This window comes from Triturus cristatus, chromosome 4_2 (genome assembly GCF_964204655.1).
Source record: "Triturus cristatus chromosome 4_2, aTriCri1.1, whole genome shotgun sequence".
In the NCBI taxonomy this organism is placed as follows: Eukaryota; Metazoa; Chordata; class Amphibia; order Caudata; family Salamandridae; genus Triturus; species Triturus cristatus.
This window is the reverse complement of record NC_140586.1, coordinates 70925154-70947100: the sequence shown is the minus strand read 5'-3', so window position 1 is coordinate 70947100 and position 21947 is coordinate 70925154. Positions and strand designations below refer to the sequence as shown.

General features: G+C 45.3%; 1 protein-coding gene and 1 long non-coding RNA gene across 12 annotated transcripts in view; one reads left to right on the top strand and one right to left on the bottom strand.

The window, feature by feature from the left end:
• ELAVL3 (ELAV like RNA binding protein 3) overlaps positions 1–21947 on the top strand; it is a 135087-nt gene that overhangs the window by 14952 nt on the left and 98188 nt on the right. The gene's annotated exons all lie outside the window — the stretch shown is intronic.
• Positions 1–21947, bottom strand: part of LOC146833004 (uncharacterized) — a 243392-nt gene that overhangs the window by 144641 nt on the left and 76804 nt on the right. Inside the window, exon 4 of the long non-coding RNA XR_014960480.1 lies at positions 9487–9535. This is a non-coding gene — a long non-coding RNA (uncharacterized LOC146833004). The remainder of the gene's footprint in view (positions 1–9486; positions 9536–21947) is intronic.

Here is a 21947-nt window from a genome sequence, read left to right as displayed (position 1 = left end):
GTGCCCCCTCCCCATCGGAGGTAAATTGGCAGCAGGTTTTGTGGCCCCGGTTGGCCTTTGTGAGGCAGAAACAAAGCCACGCGGCCCACAAAAGCGTCCGCGCACTTTACTCAAGCGGCCGCCATTGTTCAGGGCTCATCTGGCGAGATGGCTAATGACGCCCTCGGCTCTCGGGGGCCATTGACTGCGCCTAGAGGGGGCGTGCTCGGCGCAGGGGACGGCAGCCGCGCGGAGGCACGAGCTGCGCAAACTATTGTTTATTGTGCCGTCGTGTATACCGTACACAGGCTACTATGATCGGGGGACAGATGAAAGATGCGAAAAGCTCGTACGTTAGAAGAAACGGCCCCAGCCTTGCCAGCTCACGAGGAGACAGGAAGCGAAGCGCTGAGATGTTTTGTAGCGCATTCAGCACACACGCCCTGCGCCGCTTGCAGCAACATCTCAGGCAGTTATATCCCATGCTACTGTAATTCAACCACCCTTTACGCCCTCCTGCGTGACTCGCTCTACCAACGGTTCCTGCGTTTCTATCCTTCTCTCTCACTGCACTCCAGCATGGACTGAAGGCCTTCTGCGGGGGGTTCAATCCCAGGACGCTGCAGGGGATAAAGACATTTCACACACAGTATTTCTACCCTTCTGTCTCACTGCATCGCTGCATGAAATAAACATCATCTCAGATATTTCTATACTCCCACCCTCCTCTTCACTGCATCCTTGCATGAAATAAAACATCTTCCCATATATTTCTACCCTGTATCGCTGTGGGGAATGACAAACCCCCGAACATTTCTACCCTTGTCTGTCAGTGTATCACTGCAGGAATAAAGAAACCGGATATTTCTACCCCTCTCTCTGTATCACTACAGGAATAAAGAACCCGGATATTTCCACCCCTCTCTCTGTATCACTGCAGGAATAAAGAACCCGGATATTTCTACCCCTCTCTCTGTATCACTGCAGGAATAAAGAACCCGGGATATTTCTACCCCTCTCTCACTGTTTCACTGCAGGAATAAAGAACCCGGATATTTCCACCCCTCTCTCTGTATCACTGCAGGAATAAAGAACCCGGATATTTCCACCCCTCTCTGTCTTTTTCACTGTAGGAATAAAGAACCCGGATATTTCCACCCCTCTCTCTGTATAACTGCAGGAATAAATAACCCAGATATTTCTACCCCTCTATCTCTGTGTCACTGCAGGAATAAAGAACCCGGATATTTCTACCCCTCTCTCTCTGTATCACTGCAGGAATAAAGACCCCGGATATTTCTACCCCCACTCTCTGTATCACTGCAGGAATAAAGAACCCAGATATTTCTACCCCTCTCTCACTGTATCACTGCAGGAATAAAGACCCCGGATATTTCTACCCCCACTCTCTGTATCACTGCAGGAATAAAGAACCCAGATATTTCTACCCCTCTCTCACTGTATCACTGTAGGAATAAAGAACCCGGATATTTCTACCCCTCTCTCACTGTATCACTGTAGGAATAAAGAACCCGGATATTTCCACCCCTCTCTCTGTATCACTGCAGGAATAAAGAACCCGGATATTTCCACCCCTCTCTCTGTATCACTGCAGGAATAAAGAACCCGGATATTCCCACCCCTCTCTGTCTGTTTCACTGTAGGAATAAAGAACCCGGGATATTTCCACCCCTCTCTCTGTATCACTGTAGGAATAAAGAACCCGGGATATTTCTACCCCTCTCTCACTGTTTCACTGCAGGAATAAAGAACCCGGATATTTCCACCCCTCTCTCTGTATCACTGCAGGAATAAAGAACCCGGATATTTCCACCCCTCTCTGTCTTTTTCACTGTAGGAATAAAGAACCCGGATATTTCCACCCCTCTCTCTGTATAACTGCAGGAATAAATAACCCAGATATTTCTACCCCTCTCTCTCTGTGTCACTGCAGGAATAAAGAACCCGGATATTTCTACCCCTCTCTCTCTGTATCACTGCAGGAATAAAGACCCCGGATATTTCTACCCCCACTCTCTGTATCACTGCAGGAATAAAGAACCCAGATATTTCTACCCCTCTCTCACTGTATCACTGCAGGAATAAAGACCCCGGATATTTCTACCCCCACTCTCTGTATCACTGCAGGAATAAAGAACCCAGATATTTCTACCCCTCTCTCACTGTATCACTGTAGGAATAAAGAACCCGGATATTTCTACCCCTCTCTCACTGTATCACTGTAGGAATAAAGAACCCGGATATTTCCACCCCTCTCTCTGTATCACTGCAGGAATAAAGAACCCGGATATTTCCACCCCTCTCTCTGTATCACTGCAGGAATAAAGAACCCGGATATTCCCACCCCTCTCTGTCTGTTTCACTGTAGGAATAAAGAACCCGGGATATTTCCACCCCTCTCTCTGTATCACTGCAGGAATAAAGAACCTGGATATTTCTACCCCTCTCTCACTGTATCACTGTAGGAATAAAGAACCCGGATATTTCCACCCCTCTCTCTGTATCACTGCAGGAATAAAGAACCCAGATATTTCTACCCCTCTCTCTCTGTATCACTGCAGGAATAAAGAACCCGGATATTTCTACCCCTCACTCTCTCTATCACTGCAGGAATAAAGAACCCGGATATTTCTACCCCTCACTCTCTGTATCACTGCAGGAATAAAGAACCCGGATATTTCCACCCCTCTCTGTCTGTTTCACTGTAGGAATAAAGAACCCAGATATTTCCACCCCTCTCTCTGTATCACTGCAGAAATAAAGAACCTGGATATTTCTACCCCTCTCTCACTGTATCACTGTAGGAATAAAGAACCCGGATATTTCCACCCCTCTCTCTGTATCACTGCAGGAATAAAGAACCCGGAAATTTCTACCCCTCTCTCTCTGTATCACTGCAGGAATAAAGAACCCCCGGATATTTCTACTCCTCTCTCTCTGTATCACTGCAGGAAAAAAGAACCCGGATATTTCTACCCCTCACTCTCTGTATCACTGCAGGAATAAAGAACCCGGATATTTCTACCCCTCTCTCTCTGTACCATTGCAGGAATAAAGAACCTGGGATATTTCTACCCCTCTCTCTCTGTATCACTGCAGGAATAAAGAATCCAGATATTTCTACCCCTCTCTCACTGTATCACTGCAGGAATAAAGAACCCAGATATTTCTACCCCTCTCTCACTGTATCACTGCAGGAATAAAGAACCCAGATATTTCTACCCCTCTCTCTCTGTATCAATGCAGGAATAAAGAACCTGGGATATTTCTACCCCTCTCTCTCTGTATCACTGCAGGAATAAAGAACCCGGATATTTCCACCCCTCTCTCTCTCTGTATCACTGCAGGAATAAAGAACCCGGGATATTTCTACCCCTCTGTCACTGTTTCACTGCAGGAATAAAGAACCCGGATATTTCTACCCCTCTCTCTCTGTATCACTGTAGGAATAAAGAACCCGGATATTTCTACTCCTCTCTCTCTGTATCACTGCAGGAATAAAGAACCCGGATATTTCTACCCCTCACTCTCTGTATCACTGCAGGAATAAAGAACCCGGATGTTTCTACCCCTCACTCTCTGTATCACTGCAGGAATAAAGAACCTGGGATATTTCTACCCCTCTCTCTCTGTATCACTGCAGGAATAAAGAACCCTGATATTTCCACCCCTCTCTCTCTCTGTATCACTGCAGGAATAAAGAACCCGGGATATTTCTACCCCTCTCTCACTGTTTCACTGCAGGAATAAAGAACCCAGATATTTCTACGCCTCTCTCTCTGTATCACAGCAGGAAAAAAGAACCCGGTTATTTCGACCCCTCTCTCTCTGTATCACTACAGGAATAAAGAACCCTGGATATTTCCTCCCCTCTCTCACTGTATCACTGCAGGAATAAAGAACCCCGGATATTTCCACCCCTCTCTCTCTCTGTATCACTGCAGGAATAAAGAACCCCGGATATTTCCACCCCTCTCTCTCTCTGTATCACTGCAGGAATAAAGAACCCTGGATATTTCCACCCCTCTCTCTCTCTGTATCACTGCAGGAATAAAGAACCTGGATATTTCCACCCCTCTCTCTCTCTGTATCACTGCAGGAATAAAGAACCCTGGATATTTCCACCCCTCTCTCACTGTATCACTGCAGGAATAAAGAACCCCCGGATATTTCCACCCCTCTCTCTGTATCACTGCAGGAATAAAGAGCTCGGATATTTCTATACTTTCCCTCATCTCCCCGTCTCAGTGCAAGGGGACAAAGCGTATCCCAGACATACCTACACTACTGTCGGGCTGTATCACTATGGGGGAGAATAAATAACACGCCAGGCATGTCTATATTTCTTACCCACCATATGAAATTAAATATGAAATACCAGCATTTGTAAAGCGCACAGCTACCTCCAGAGAGGTGTTACGGCACTGGGGCCCGTCGGGAAGATTAAGCAAGCTATTGTCCAGAGTCACAAGGTGCTGGGCTAACCTGCCGCTGGTACCGGGGATCGAACCGTGAACCCCCGACCCCTCTTCCACATGCACCACACCTCTTCCACATCACTGCAGAGGAATAAAGCACATAGTGTCTCACCGTATCATTGCATAGATATTTGCACCCTTGTTACTCAATCTGTCACAGAAGGCAATAACCAGCTTGGAAAGGTGGATGGGTCATTGCTTCCCAAGTAAGGCCACACCTGGATTATCAAGTCCAGTTCTAAAACCCCGCTCTCGAGTATTGCATCCAACTCTAGTGGCTACATTTAGAGCATTAGGCTCAGCTGTGGAGGTCACAACTGGTTTATTGCTTCCATCTTTGGATGCCTTATTTCGAGCCTCATGCTCAGTTCTGGAGGAATTACCATGGGTTCTGGAAGCCTCTTCTAGGTCCTTTGTACAGCTGTAAAGATCTCCTACGGAATATTTTGCCAAGAGTTGGATGTTCCATACGCTGTATCGTGCCCACGAAGGCCTCGGCTCGGCCACTGTAGCCCATTTCGGAGGCCACTTCGGGGGCCTCACCAGCTCACATGGAGAATTGTGACCAGATCTGGAGGCTTCATCTACAGTGATATGTCTATTTCTGGGAGATACCCATGGGGCATGGTGCCAACATCGCAGCCCTTTTCTGGAGGCATAACCTTGAATATTTCAGTTCTTGAAGTTTTTTTCAGGTTTGAGTCTAGTTTTGGAGGACTCACCTGATGCATTTTGCTCTGTTCTCGACGCATCACTTGAGGTATTTTCCTCAATCATGGTGGCATTTTCTGGAGAATTGTGATTCTGAGATTCATAGAGTATTGTATAGTGTCCGGTTCTGGAAGCTTCAACTGCATTATTATGTTCAGTTCTGAAGTTTTCCACCGAGTGCCGTACTGTATCCAACTCTTAGAGTCTTCATCTGCAGAATCATGTTCAACTCTGGAGGCCTCACTTCGATTACTGCACTGTGCACACTGAAGGCTTCATCAACGATATTATGTCCAGTTCTGGAGGTTCATGTAACGTACTGTGTCGAGATCTGGAAGTATCATCTTCTGTATCAAGTCCACTTCTGAAAGTCTCAAATGTAGTATGATGTTGTGTCCTGTTCTAAGGTCTTTCACTGAGTACTGTAGTGCATCCAGTTCCAACACACGTCCTCTGGAGTAATTTGTCAGATGGTTATAGCCTGGTGAACAGAGGCAAAGGCAGCATAGAGTTTGACCCTGATGGTTTGGGGAGGGCAGCAGGGACATTTCTAATTGTCCAGTCGCCATCTTTTGGCCAACTGACATTTTTGTTATGTCATAAAGATAGTGCTTAATTTGTAAAAGAATAATTGCGGGAGCTCAGAGTTTTGCACAGACCGCATTGGCTGGCCCGACAGGCATGAGGTGCCGAACACCAAGGCTAGATAGTCTTGATTCCACCATATGCCTCTTTCATCTACCACCAAACACTCCAAACTTTTTATCTAACTCTCGTAGTCGCTTTTTCATCCCTGCTTCTCACTTTGTCACTATTTTTTTGCCTTTCTTTTCCTCTCATTTTGTTTTTTCTCTTTCTTGCTCTGGGTAAAAGTATAATGAGTCAAAGTAAGTCACCGTCCCTAAAAATGAGCGCCGGTGGACCCCACCTACAACCACCTGCTCAAATTAAGCACTGCATAAAGAGTCCCGACATCAGCAACCGAAAGAACATTTTAAAGCCACTGTCTGCCTTTTTTACACACCCTTCCCCTTATGTCACTTTCTCAGATATTCAGGTTTTGTTCATGGGGTGTCGCATTAATGGGATTACTCTATTCAGTACTTTTGTATAGACCACACATGCATAACAGGTATTTACGTCATTATCCTTTAAGTATCTTCCACCTTTGCGACGCAAGTCTGCATTTCGATTTACCTATTCTGTTTATGGCCTTGTATCACTCATAAAGTGCTCTGATGCCCCTTGGGATCTTGTGCACGTCATAGAAAACCATGAAGAAAAAAAATAACAAGGGTGCCGCAGACTGGATGAATAGAGATGGCTGCGAGATTGCAGTAATGAGGATAAGAAATCGCTCATCACCTTACCAAAAATAAATACGACTCGCTAGGATGCAGAGGCCAGTTTGTGACAGATGACACACCTCGGTCATGCAATGTGAAACACATGGTTGAACCCTGTGGCAAGGTAAATGCAACTACTCAATACCTGAGAAACAGGTGGTTTCCTCCCCTGTACGTTTGCCTGAGACGAAAAAATACACAAACGAAATTTCGGAGTCAACTGCCTTGTATTTAGAGAATACGTGTTGAATTCTCGCTTGGCCTAAACTTTGATTTCAAAAGTCCCTGCCTCTTGCTTAAACACAAGACAGGTGCCACTGATCCCACCAAATATGAGCCCGCTCTATGAAAGCAAGCCAGGCAGAGTTTTCGAAGCTATCTGCAAGTGAAACAAAATGCAAAAATTTAATTTACAAGTTATTCTGGAGTTTGCCTGTAAACCAGCGGCTGTCACAGCTTGTCATGCCAAACCTAGAACATGTTATCTGTTCGAAGAAGTCAAAGATCTGCACACAAAGGAGCTAGGATGGCAAAGGCTTTTGTGAAGTCAGCCAAATGAGCCGAACTGCTTCAGTGGGGCCTCAACACTGTAGTGTTCAAGCAATAAGTCTTAGTAAACACGTTTTTTGTCAATATTACTCCACCCCCTAGTGCTCTTGCCAACAATGTGTGATGCAGGCAGTTGTCTCCAACTGACGATACAATGTCATGGCAAATACGACTGCTCCTGCCTACAACTTCACCTGGACAGTAGAAACAACGAGAGGCAATATAGCCAATGTGGAAATTCTAAAACTACCAAAACCCTTTATTCTAAGTATTTATTGTGTTATTTACTTTGTTATCAATGAACCATGGACCATGCAGGGTAGTAATAAGACCCAAACTTTTGGCTTGGATCTATCATCCAATTTTAATGGATGTGCCACCAACTATTACCATTATTCAGACATGTTTTAAAATATATAACTCCTGGATTACAAACTTTTAATATAATCTTGTATGCACAAAGCTTGTTCGCAACTCCTTAATGCGGAAAGACAGTCTCTATAAATGTAGTCTTGACAGTACCTTCCACCTGCCTTGTATGAATGGGGTAGCCTACCTCTCAATAGAGCACCCCGTGAATATGGTGGTGATGACATTGTTCTGCACAACAGGTCTCTCAATGCCCGTAAAATGAGTTGGGAGGTGGATATCTCCATCTGACACAAAACCACCCAATGAGTAAAATGTACAGAGTGCAGCTGTAGGAAAACTGTACAAATTCAGTAAATCTATGACATCATATGCGATTCATGGACAGTGCAATGGGGAATTATTAAGATTAGGTGTGCAGCATAAATCGCAAGTTTTGGTTTTAGGTGTTGCCTTGTAACTACAATGTCCTGCAACATTAAAACTTTAAGGGAAATCTCTATGATTTGTTTTAATAACAAAGCAAAAACCAAAGAAAATGATGGACGGAGTGTTGAACATTGCAAGCACTCACCCCCAGTCAACTGATCTGGGTTTAATCCATCACCGTTCTTTAGCCCACTCTGCCACCCCAGTTCAGACATGGCCATATGCAAATCAGTCTGACCCTGTGCCTTATGGGAACAGTCCAGCCCGAACTGCCAAGCCATGTCTTCCCTGGACAGGAAACAAGCTTCCTAGGACCGGTTTCTGGCATTTCAGCCGTCTTCAGCCAGGCTTGCTTGAATCCAGTGGCAAAGTGAGCAAGGGACTCACGTCTGAGCATACCCTGCCAACTTATGGCGAACAAAGGAATACCAAAGGAAATGATGGACGGAGTGTTGAACATTGCAAGCACTCACCCCCAGTCAACTGATCTGGGTTTAATCCATCACCGTTCTTTAGCCCACTCTGCCACCCCAGTTCAGACATGGCCATATGCAATCCTTTGGTTTTTGCTTTGTTTTAATAACAACCATTATTTTCTCTTTTGATTAAGGAACCATAACTTCTCTTTATCAAGTTTTTCCCCCCATAACTTATTTGGGCTTTTCAGCCATGCGTGATGGGTTCCAGACAAGTCTTGCCCACAACCCGTACCCCCAGTATGCGCTGTGCAAAATTGAATCATCTGAACATAGGGTTTCTGGAAGGGCTCTGCGCCCTCCCCAGTACATTCAGGATATCTACCCTCACCATACTGATCACAGAACCTACAGCACAGAGCTAGATAATCATGTAGAATAGATCAATGGATTCGTGGAAATTGACATGGCCTGCTCAACAAAATGTTCCCCCCATTCAATCACATTTTAAATTCCTTTGCATTTTTTATCTTCAGATCCAGTTTGGATCTGAGAATAATTTGCTAATTAGTGATCCAAACAATCTTAGGATTATTACTCTAAAGCCCAGCCAGTATATTTTAGTAACACACACATCTTAAAAACGACTTGAGGGAATTTACACAAACTTCAAACAGGAGCTAATCCAAACACATTTCTACCAGCAATTGTTTTCTGTAGCCAAAGAAAAAACACCTATAGGACTTAAAATGGTAAACTTTACTTTTTGGTCATCCTAAATAATTTTGTACCTTTCAACTGATTTGAACAACTTTTTAAAGGAAGATCCTTGGCTGGACAGAGCACGAATCTGACAATTTTTAGGCAAATTCCTCAAATAGTGCAGAAGTTATTAGCAAATGAAAAATGCTACAGCATTGCTATTGCCATCATGTAAAACGTCACCAATAAAAAGCTGTGCCATCAAAATTAACCTACGCTAAGCATAAAATGTTAAAGAGAGAAAAAGTCTAAAACATGAGAATAGTATAAGAATGATGGGCCAACCCTGCATAAGAAAAAATGTGGCCACTTGCCTCGAATGCCAATATGTTTCGGTCTTCAATATTTGAAAGGGCTTTTTCAAAACAGTATCTTGTTTATCAAGTTCTGTTAATTATTTACCATGGAAAAAAGATAAATACTCACTTCTTTGTGCTAGTCTACAGCTGTGTACCATTCCTTTCCTAGGACAGATCTGCAAAGAAGTAAACGAACGTAAATCAATAGTCCAGATATTCCACTTTTCTCTTTCAACCCTCCTCAAACACCAATACTTTCTACTGTCACTGAGAATGGATTTATTTCGATTTAAACAAAAGTAAATACAGCAATTTAACTATGATCTCTCAATCAATTGTTCGTGGAAACCAACCTGCTCGAGAGAATATTTCTGTCAGATTCAATAAATGAATTGATTTTGTCTGGTGAGTTGCAGCGCACATGCAATCACAGATTAATTTTATGGGAAAACGTATGGTTCTTGCTATGTCGTTTCATCCTAGATAATTTACATCCCTGTCTGGCATAGGTAATATTTCCTCAAACCAGATCTTGGGATATGTTATTGAGAATTATGGCTATTATCTTGACAAAGCCATTGGAGTTACTATCAAGTGAAAATTAATAAATGTATTCCTCTATCCATGCAAAGAAGTGCTGAGCCTTATTTTCTAAATATAAGATTCACCTTCAATTTATGACTTGGGAATCACAATGTAAGTTTTAAACTTCCATTGTTGAAATTTTGACAGCCATCTCTTGTTTTCGCACACCCTATGACCTGGAGGGAAAAATAAATTAGTGCATAAAATACATAGACATTAATATTTTGAAGAATGACAGCATTCAATTGGTCAATTTCAATAAGTATGTTACAAAAGGCATTGGAGCCAAATGAATACACTCAGTGAGCTTTCAATCGCTTGGGCGTTACGTTAGAGGCCTGCTGTAGGAAATTATTTCTGTATCCCACTTTCTTTGTTTTTGGGGGGCGGGTGATGGGGGCTTCCGCATGTATTTGTCAGTTAAACATTTGTGACATAGACTGACTGCAGTGTGCAAGTCCTACTCAGGGAAATATAGAGATTTGGGAGGGAGAGTAGCAGAATTTGACTGGGGGGGGGGGTTCATTGTAGTGCGTTAGAGAAGGGAGGCTTGGTCTAGCGGGATCAGGGAACGCATGAAGGGAAGAGGCCAAAATTCAGCCATCTAACCCGAATGTTACACACAGATCTTAGAGGCAGGTGCTCAGCCCACAAAAGATCCAGATGAGCATATAAATAAAATGTTTATTCAAAGGAATAGGTTTATATTGTGTCTGTGATGAGTGTTTACTGTATCGTGCGGGTGCCTCACTGGTTCTATTGTACACAACCTATACTCATTTTTCTAATCAGTAGTTATTATCTAATTCTCTTAAAATACTGTTCTATTTATGTCGAGAGGAAAAAACAACACAATCTATTCTGGAGAGCTGGCTGTTCATGTGCACGAATTTATTATAAAAAATTAAATCGTATACAAATTTTGTTTAAAAAAAAAAGGTCATGTCCTTAAAAGGATGACCGTAAATTCAATAGATATCCTCCCAGGAGGCGAAAAGTGAGCACCCCACCAAACACAGCTTTGATGTTACCTCCTCCAGAACACATGCTCAGTTACCTCCTCCTCAAAAGGACGTCTATCCCCATGCCTACCCCCAAACAGTTTCATTGTTTCCCTCCACCCCAGATATAGCACTGACTGCTTCTCTACAACCAGAGTGTGTGCTCGATTGCCATTTTTCTCAAAGATATGCCAGCCATCTCAGCTTCCTTCACTTTAAATGTCCACATTCTCCTCCTCTAGAGAGTGTTTAAAGAGTCTCCTTAAATGCCAGAGCGCATGTCTGATCGATCCTCTTCCCGAGGCTATGCCTCTGGCTCTTCAGCAACGCAAGGGTCAGATTTCTCGTTCTCCATCCTTGTTTGAGTCAGATTTCCACCACTCATGCCCTATTTCTACTCAGTATAAATTGTGAGTTTGTCCTCCTTCCAGCACAGGTATCCGATTGTTCCTTTCCCTCATCCACACCACATATTCAGTTTCTGCTCCTTCTAACCTTGAGCGCATATTTGAGTTTACCTCCTCTTCAGAGAGTATATCAGATTTTTCCATCTCCTTATGTTCATGGCTTATTTTTCTTCCTCTCCCACTTTGCTTGCCCAATTTCTCCTCCGAGTGCATGGTTGATTTTGCGGTCTCCTTTAGTCAGTTTGTCCTATTTAATTTCTTTGGGCCTTTTTCAAAATGGAGAGCCAGCCTAGAAGACCAACAGAGCACTGCTCATAGCAGGAAGCGGGTAAGTACGGAGTCGATAATACATTTTATGGAATATTAGAAATTACAGCTTGAACAGAAATTGCAGGAGAAATGTTTTCCTGCTATGTGGTGGTATTGCCTCCATTAAACAACAGGGGCATTTCGGGCAACAGTGAGAAGGACGAGAGTAGTATTCTGTCCAACCTTATAAGAGAATGTTGTGCCACCATTCTCGTTCTTAATAATGTTTAGATTGAAATTGACACTGTTGGTCAGTTGGCGGACAAGCTGCATCCTTGTGCCGTCCCACTAATGGACTTCACCACCTGCTCGCTGGCTTGGTGTTTCAGAGAGGGATCGTTCACTAGTGACGAGCTCACCCACCGTGCTACCCTGATCTTCTTAAAGGAGGAGAAACTTATGCACCTACTGCTGGCCCAGCCATTCAGCGAGGGTTCTTTCACTGGCAACAAGCTGACCCGAAATGCTAGCCTGATTTTTCCATCACGTAGGAGAAACGTATATACCAATCTCTGAGCCTGGTCTTTCAGAGAAGGATCTTTCAATGGGCTTTGTCCTTTGTTGCATGGCTAAGCATTTTTGGCAGCACTCTCCTCTTTTAGCAAGCTAACTCTAGCAAAGGCATTTTTTACTCAAGGTGGCATTGTGCTTGGTTTCAGTTTCGTCCAGCAAGGTGGCAGCCAGAGTCCTACCAGGATCTTCCCTCCCAACATAGCAGTTATTTTCAGAGTTCTTTTTTTTAATAGATAAAGGCAGGAAAATTTTATTCCAGTACCTGGGAGAATAGACAGTGCAAACTTGTCAATTTTTTAAATTTCTTTGTTAGCTCTCTAGAATCAAGCTTTCAAGCTCAGAAATGGAGTGGCTGTGGTTGGTCATTTGGCGACCACAGAGAGACAACTTGCATCCAAGGGCGTTAGTTTTTTGGAAAGGATTACTTTGTAACGGATGCAAAAAGTCTTACAACTTAATGCGACCTGGGAGGAGGAGACCATGCAACTCTCTGAGGAAGTGATATGGTCAAACATCTTGTGATTAATAGGGTGGACGCATAAAAGACAGCCCTTACCTGAGCTAGGCTGAAAGCTAATTGGGCAGTTAATTTCCCTTTGCTAACATTTATGTTTGAAAGGACAAAAACTTGTGTGAAGAAGCTTGGCTGGGCATGGGGACAGAAGTTTCACCTTGCTTGATAATAAGTAATTTGGATCTTTATATTTACATGGTACTTGGAAGCTTATTTGGGTGATTTCAGAAGCTGTGAGACTTCCTGAAGTTTGCGACAGAGGGATAGCAAAGCTGTTAAAGGTCATGAATAAAAGACAGTCTCGGATCTGTGCATCAGAGGCTTCCCTATACAGGAGAACAGATTTTGCTTTGGCTGGATTCCATGTGTAGGAGATAATCCGCATCCCATATTGGATGAGACCGAGGGGGATCCTAGGGGGTGAATGTCTCAACTATGAGACCTTCAGGGTACATCTGGTGGTGTTGCCATGTTGGTGGATAGAGGTGTCTTGACTGGCCAGTATTGCCTGAGGTGTTCCAAATAGAGTCTGAATCACATAGGTTGGGAATGGGGCTTTGAGGTACCCCTTATGCTGAGAAGAGCAAAAATGGGAAATGGTAGTTTCCAACTGGATGAACTGCTTTCTTCAAGAAACAAGCAGTGGTAAAGCCTATGCAAGAGCTATTTGCTTTGCCAATATATTTAAGCAATGCTGTACACCAGCGTGGCTGCTGATTAGCATGGCTAAAAGTTAGTGGAGTAAAGGGGAGTGGAGTGTCATAAAGTGGAATAGCGTGGAGTGTTATGGATTGGTCTAGAGTGGCGTGGATTAGAGTGGCGTGGTATAGAGTGGAGTGGTGTATAGTGTTGTGGAGGGAGTAGAGTATCAGAGAGGAAGGGCGCAGCGTGGAGTAGAGATGAGTGAATTAGTGTCGTACAGTGGAGTGGCACAGAGTGTCATGGAGTTGAGCGGCATAGAGGGTGTTGCGTACAGTGGAGCAGAGTGTTGTAGAGTGGAGTAGACTGTTGTGGAGCGGCATAGAGTGGAGTAGTGTAGGACAGTGAAGTAGAGTGGTGTAGAGTTGAGTGGCATACAGTGTCAGAGTGGAGTGTCGTGGAGTGGTGTGTCGTAGAATAGAGTGGACTATAGTCACATGGAGGGGCATAGAACGAGTTGAAGGGTGGCATAGATTGGAGTAGAGTTGAGTGTCAGAGTGAAGTACAGTTTAATGGAGTAGAGTGTCATACAGTGGAGTATCGTGTAGTGTTTCAGGATGGAGTTTCATAGAGTGGACAATAGTGAAGTGGCGTAAAGTACAGTTATGCAGAGTATTATTGCAGTAGAGTGCATTGGCTTTGAATAAAGTGGTGTAGAGTCTATTGGCGTAGAGTGCAGTGACGTATGGTAGGGTGCAATGGTGTAGAGTAGAGTAGAGTGCAGTGGTGTCGAGTAGATTGTTTCAGAGTAGAGTGAAGTGGCGTAGAGTCCAGTGGCATAGAGCAGAGTGCCGTAGAGTGCAGCGGTGCAGACTGGATTAGAGTAACTAAGAGTAGATTGTCATAGAGTGCAGTGGCGAACAGTCTCGCAGTACAAAGTATAGTTATGTGGGCTATAATGCATTGGCGGAGAATGGTGTTGAGAGGCGTGAATGAAGTGGCACAGCGTGGAGTGGTGCAGAGTTGACTGCAGTGCCGCAGTGTGGAGTGGAGTGGCATAGTGTGGAGTGTTTGCTTTTGAGTTAAGTGGTGTAGAGTGCATTGGGGTAGAGTGCTGTTGCATAGTGGCATAGATTGCAGTGGAGTGGCATAGAGTGGAGTGGCATAGAGGGGAAAGAAGCAGAGTGGCGTAGAGTAGATTGTTTCAGAGTACATTGCAGTGGTGTAGAGTAGATTAGAGTGGATTAGTGCAGAAAGCAGTGGCAAAGAGTGCAGCGGTGCACAGTAGAATAGTATGGGGTAGAGTGCATTGGCATGGCGTACAGTGTGTAGAGTAAGAGGCGTTTTGTGAAGTGACAGAGTGGAGAGGAGTAGAGTGCAGAGACGCAGTGTGGAGTGGAGTATCGCAGTGTGGAGTGGCGCAGTGTGGAATGGAGTGTCATAGTGTGGAGTGGTGCAGATTAGAGTGCAGTGTCATGGAGTGGTGCATAGTAGAGTGGGGTGGGGTAAAGTGGAGTATGCATGGTGTTGTAGCGCACTGCCATTACAGACAACACATCTTCAACTGAAATGACCATTACATTTGCACAGACATACAGGTTTACTGATAAACGTATGCAGCGCACAAACAATAATGTGTGGAAATGTCATCACCAAGTGTATTGATTTGTTTTAGTCATATTAAAATGTTTGTTTCTACGACACTTCAAAATTACCAAAAAAGGATGCTTCATTTGAGCTATCCATATTCTGAAATATCTGCACAATTCATTTACAGATTGTTTTGGCAGTGTCAGGTTGGCTGAAAGAATGCCCCAGCCAAGCAGAACTACTGCTCCCGTCAAGGGCAGGTGATTACACTTGCTGTATAACCCGTGCTCGCCCTTGGATAGCTTGGCTCTGAGCAGTCAGGTTCACTACAGAGGCAATGTGTAAAGCAAAAGCATAGCAGTCCCTTGCGATAAATACACTGAGCGTCACATAAGAGACTTCACACAGGATGTATGTAAAAACGTTTATATTTAACACACATATTCAGTCATTATAACATGACCATCATAAACTTTTGGGCATACAGCACATTTGAAAATATTATTAGCAGGATTAGGCCCACTCGTTATATTATATCACTATTCTGCACATTGTGGACAATTCCTAATCTAACCCTCTTCTGCCCAATTGAGAGAGAGCACCCTTAAGGGGTGCACAATATAAAAATTATACACATACACAAAAATACAACACTTTTTACCAGCACTGCGAGCCGGAGCCACGCAGAAAAACCCAATGACAAAGGGTATTGTGCTTTTGACAACAATCAACGTATAATGCAGCACCGTCAGTCAGTGTTGTGAATCACAGACTGTTCACACACAATCCCTCCCACGCACACTCACTCTGCGATGCAAAAGGTATCAGCCAGTTTGTACAGCATGCTCTTACACACACATACATACTCTACAACCTAATGCAGTGCCACTCGTACCAAGCAGGTCAATGGTTCACCCTCTGCCGACTCCGTGGCCCTCCGCCCTCTAGTTCACCCCGCTTTTCCTATACCCCGGATGGGAGATAACCAACCCCCCCCTCCCCCCCCCCTCCTCCCCCCCCCCCCCAGACACTGGGCCACACGCGGCCGAAGTCACACTGTCTGGGTCCTCAGGAAGCAGGTGGGAATATCGAACAGTTTTAATTAGGACGTAAACAAAGGAGAGGTTAGCAGCCCCTTGGGAAGTTCACCCACAGGTCTCAAAGCACAAAGGAGTCATGCAGTCTCTTGACCTGCTTCCGTACTGTCATAGAAGCATTTGTTCAACCCAGTCAATCTCTCTCGCTATTACCTGGTGCCAAGGCGACTTCGGGAGGGGCCAGGTGTGGAGAGAGCGCTGGTCTGCCGCGATGAGTGTCAACAAGGAAACAACTGATTAATGAGGAGTAACACTGAGGAGCCTCTTGATAGGATGAGGCTCCCCAATCGGTACACAATGATCTAGGTTGTACCCAGGGAATCCGGGCACAGCACTTGGTGCATATTGGTATGAGTTGCACCAAGCACTTCAGATTTCAAACATGAGTTGCAAATTCCACACCACCCAGGAAAGGAGGCACAATGACCAGAGCACGCTGAGATGGATTCCACCAGTCAATTCTAGTCATACGCAGCGAAAAAATGCAATTCCGTACCTCCCTGGAAAGGAGGCACCATGTCCAGTGTACTATGGTACAGCTGCTCCAGACCACACACAGGTGCAAGTTCCGCAGATAGACGAAACGGACCACTTGGGGTGCTGCCACTGGTAAATCCGCTCACCATAAACTAGACACTTATGAGTGTCGGGCTCTCCGAAGTACAAGAACCACCTGTCTTAGATGCGGGAACGATTTCTGGGGCTCTGCACTAGACAATCCTGTCTCCAGAAAACAAGTCTTAGATCCACACTCGCACCATGCTACCAGTCGAGATTCTGTAGCCGAGGAATGAAGATCTTAATCTTTAGTGGGGCCATAATCCAGCCCTTAGAGGCTAAGTGTCACAATCTCTATCTTCAGTATATCCCATTCAGCCCTGAAATTGCAGAGGTCTACTGTTCCCATTAGATGCCCATAGTTTATGGCTGTCGATTGGGGAATGCACAGATGTGTTCCCCAACCACTGGTGTTCACTGGAGCCAGACACCATGGTCCCCGAGACTCTTGGAGCATAGAAATGTCCATATTCCAAAGTGACATTTCTAAGCGAGTCATGCCAAAACCCCCATTACCAATGGAAAGGTTTGGCACTGCGAGTCCATTGATATGAAACCTCATGAGGCTGCTCCACTGCAATCCACTAGGGCAGTCTTTAGTAGTGTCAACCACTTCCACATGTTAACCTATGGGAAGAGCAGGCCTCATAGGTAGCAAAAACATATACAAGTATTCCTCATTACCTGGGCACATGTGCACTATTGCGCACATCGACCTGCAATGGCAGGAGGGACACATAGTTTCCAGCACCAGTGGTATAAATCCGCCAGCCCGAGTCTGTACAGCAGACTGAACACAGGTTTATCTAATACGTGTGTCTGTGCGAACGCACAAGCCTGCGTTGGCAGATGGCACATGCAATCACAGAGACCATAAGTGCGGATGCATACTCACAGCGGCTTACAATGGCACAATGCTCATGAGTTTACGCCTGATACCAGTGCGCACCCACAGGTCCGTAATGACAGATCAGTCCGTGTTTCTGAACATGGAATATGTGCCACTCACCATAACGGATAGGAAGGGCACGCGCAGCTTCACACGTATTTACAGTGTGAGAGTGTGCAGAGCCCTAAGGCCCCCATAGGAGAATCAGCAAAACTTAGGCAGAAAAAGCAAAGAAGTTCAGGGAACGCTATCGGACGAGTATCAAGTACAACACAGACTTTAAATTTTGTGTTGTGCTAGAAAAAAAGATAACATTGTACAGCACACGATGAGGAGCCAGCTAGAAAAAAAAAATACTACAACCTTTCTATCTCACATGGCTACCCAGCAGACTTGTCACATAAATCCTCTCACTTTGAAGTCAAAGAAAGAAAACAACAAGCTCCCTGGAAAACACAGCCTGACATTCGATCTCTGTCCTTGACTGCACAGAAAATGTGACAAGATAAGAACAAGATTTAAATGCCTGTTTGCAGTAACTCAGTTCTGGTGGAAGAATACAGTAAATAGGGTTTGGGCTGGGGAAGAGACGAACTCAAGCTGAACAGCCTAAAACAAATAAAGCCAGCAAGTAAAAAGCAAGAAAATTTGAATTACAAACCACAAAGCCAGTGGTAAGCAATGGGCGGAATGCATAACCAGGTAAGCTTTCTGAATGCTCCCAGGATGTTGTTAGTAAACCTCACACCTGTGCTGTCTGGTAGGTTTCAACCTAAAAAAAAACAGCAAACTATTGGAGAACTGTGTGACCAATGGGCGTGTAAGAGAGGAGTGGGGCCAGAATGGCTTGATGATGCATGGTCTGGTTTGTTCTCTACAGTGTCATCTGCTCCTGATGGATTCAGGACAACCAGTAGGCACTTGTGTGTTCAGTGGTACCCGGGGGTTCAGTGTCAGCTGGCACGCATCGGGGGTGGCTGGGAGGGGGTAAATAAAAATAAAATATCACTTACCTCCGTGCTGCGTCTCTCCTCCTCTTCCTTCCCTCGACCGGAGCAGGAAGCACCCAGACTCCCCTGATCTAATCACAACGCTTCAATGCAGCGTTGTGATTGGTCTGAGTGCCATGGTTCGGCGCTCAGGTATGGGAGCCTGGGCATGTTTTCCATCCAGGCTATCATGCAGCATGGGTGGAGAGGATGCTAAGTGCGCATGACTGTTTGGCCGGCTCCAGACAGCCGGCCACACATTCATGCCCACTTAAGGAGTGCAAACCACTCCTCCCCTACTCTGAGAGCAGAGCAGCTCTGCCCTGCCCGTAAAGCTGCAGCAACAGGAAAGAATAAAATTATAATAATGTTGCGTTATTATCATTTTATTTTCCCTTACACTGCTGAGAAGCAGTAGGGCGACGCTCCTGCCGCCATTGTCGCCTAGTAGGAAAGTTGTTAGTCCGGTACTGCACCTGGGCATACCTAGATTGGTTGGTATGGGTCGAATTCTTGTACTGGGATGCCACTCCATTACAGATAATGTTATATTTTTTAAAGGTGGGGTTTATTGAGAGTTCTATGAGAAAGAGTACGTTGAATTCCTCCTCCTCTTCCCCGATAGCAACTCTGATTTCCTCTTCCAGCCCCAGAGTGCATCAGATTTCTCCTTCACTGTGCTTGTCTAATTTACCCCGCCCTCCCCCCGCAGTTGTTGGATTTCCTCCCCGCGCAGTTCGAATGTGCACGGTTCATGCCTCCTATGTCTCCTTCTCCCTCAGTGCACAGGTCTAATTTCAGCTCCGATCTTCTTCCTCGATACATGCATCACATTCTCCTCCTCCTCGGCAGAGGGTTCTCATTTCTACTCAACATCCCTTCCACTACCACTGTAATATCCGATGCCATACCCCAGTGTCTCAGAATTCAGTTCCCGACAAAAAGGTTTGCGTAACTCCTTTTTCCTCACACCACACAGGTCATGACCGTCCCCACCCCCATGCACTTCTTTCTGGTGGTGTAAGGGATATGGGAGTCTCTTGTTCTCCTGTGAGGGTCTCGTCTGAATTTCTGGCCGTACATTGTGGTCCATCTCTCACAAACAATTGCAGTACACGCTGCTTTCTGCTCTCACGAGAGCAGCGTGGCAGTGCACTGCTCTCGGTTGTGGAGTCTTTGTGGCAATGGCAGTACAGGCCACCTCGAACTACTGCATGAAAGCATATAGTGTCTTGCACACTGCCTTGCAGTGGGAATGGCAGTGCACAGAGCCGTGCACAGAGGGAATGGCAGTGCACAGAGCCCTGCACAGTGGGAATGGCAGTACACAGAGCCAAGCATGTATCGAATGGTAGTGCACAGTGTGCCAAGCTTTTTTAATGGTAGTCCGCAGAGCCTTGCATGGTAGGAATGGGCATACTGTAGTCTTCTCTGCCGCGGGGAGGTTTTTTTTATTTAATTATAAAAAGCCTTCATTAAACCTGAGCTCTGAAAGACGAATATTCAAGCACCAATTACTGCAGACATTACAGGTGCTGCTGAGTGTCTCCTGAGGACTTGAAGAGGGGAGTCTCCGGCCTGCGCCCCTTCTGTCTCACGCCATAGTCCTCTGCTCACTGAGTACTCATAGCTCATACAAGGGATCTGAGGTCTTTGAGTGCTATAAAAGAAAGTGAATATCGCTTCTATCTGACACGTACCCACTCACACAGAAGGCCTGGTATCATTGGATGAGAGTACAGGACCATCGATACGGACCTCCATGTAACCTTTACTTACTCAAAGAGCAGGGGGCTGGTGTCGCCCACGGTGAGTATCGCCTGCACTAAACCCTCATCTACTCACAGTCCTGTCTCTGCTCCAACAAGAGGAGGGTTCTTGGTTCCCCCGTGCAGAGATACACTCAGGGTAAGTTATACGGAGAGACAAGAGGGCCCAAACCCAATAGACGCCTCTGAGACTAAGCAATGAAGAAGGCCCAAGGAGTAACACCGGAAGCGTCTAATACGACCCTCCAGTGGGTGACACTGAGAACAAGCAATAATGATTACTCATTGGTGACATCAGGATGACTCAAACCACACCACACAATCCCCAACACGGAGACGAAAACTGCCTAATGGTTGAAGTCGAGATACCCAAGGAAGACCATCCAATGGTATAAGGAAGACTGGAGTACTCACATGAAATCAGAGTGCTACATTGAGAACAACCTGTAGAGACTTCCTACTTGGTGACAAACGAGATCACCAATGACAGCCTGCCCGAAAGGTGACATTGAGAGCAACCTAAGGGCAACTTCAATGAGAGAACCCAACGAGATTGCCAGTGTATTGGGACTGTTAATCAGAGGGTATAAACTCAGCTAGAGACTAACAAAGCATTGCTCATACACTAGAGTTAGGGAAAAATTCGATAATGTATACACGAGGAGCGGGCCCGAGATTAGCCAACAAAATTGACCCAATGAAGGCTATCCAATTAGCACCGAAGAACCACCCAAAGAAGACAGCCTAACGAATATAGTTGAATCTATCTAAAACCGGTTACCTAAGACGAGACAAATAAAATCTACCACCGAATAGCAACTTTATGTAACTCAATGAAGAGCGTCCTTCATAATAGTACCGGAATTTGGTATGAGGGCAAAGCTATCTGGGGAGTACGACGGAGTCCAGCGCACAGAAAACGAAATCTGAGAGAGTGAAATATTCAATATTGTGTTCATAAGGGACCATAAAGAGATGTCCAACAAAGACTATCCAATGGGTGAGCAGCAAGCAAAAACCAATCCAACCCAACAAAGACCACTTGATGTGCGACATTTAGGCCAAAGCAAAATGGCTTTGAGGCTACGAAACAACTGTGAGATCGCACAAAAATCCACCCAAATGGCTTCGTTAGCTCACCAAAGATTCGGCCAACATGACTTGTGAAGGATTCAGTGAACACAAGGAGAGAGTGAATAAATCAGAACCGGAGGACAAGAAGAGAAAGGTCGAGAACGAGGCAGTGATGGTGGAGTGGTATGAGAAAAGATCTCCCCTCCCCCTCACTCTTCTTCAACCTTGTCCCACCCCCAAGCACATCTCTCCAATGCATTGGTTGCAGCAGGCACAAGCCCCAAGGTCAGAACCGAGGAAAGAGCTGAGCAAGGAAGAGAGCTCAGAAAACAAAACCGCGGCGAGGAGGCGGGCGAGGGGGGGGGGGGGGGGGGGGTTGGGGGCTGAGGCTCTGAGGCATGGGGCGCATGAAGTGTCAGCTGGAGGATGCTATCCGCTGAAGCGCCGCCCGTCTCCTCCTGCCCACCCTCGGTTTCCTCTCGGTCGCCTAAGCCTTCTTTCTTCTTATTCACGTTGCACTCTTTTTTTCTCTCCCTCCGTCAATTTGTCTGTTCTCCGTTTTATTGTCTCTTCTTCCTCTTGATGTGCTTTCGCAGGGCCCTTGTCTCCTCTTCTCCTCTGTATGAGCTCTCAAACTTTCTCTCATCTCTATAT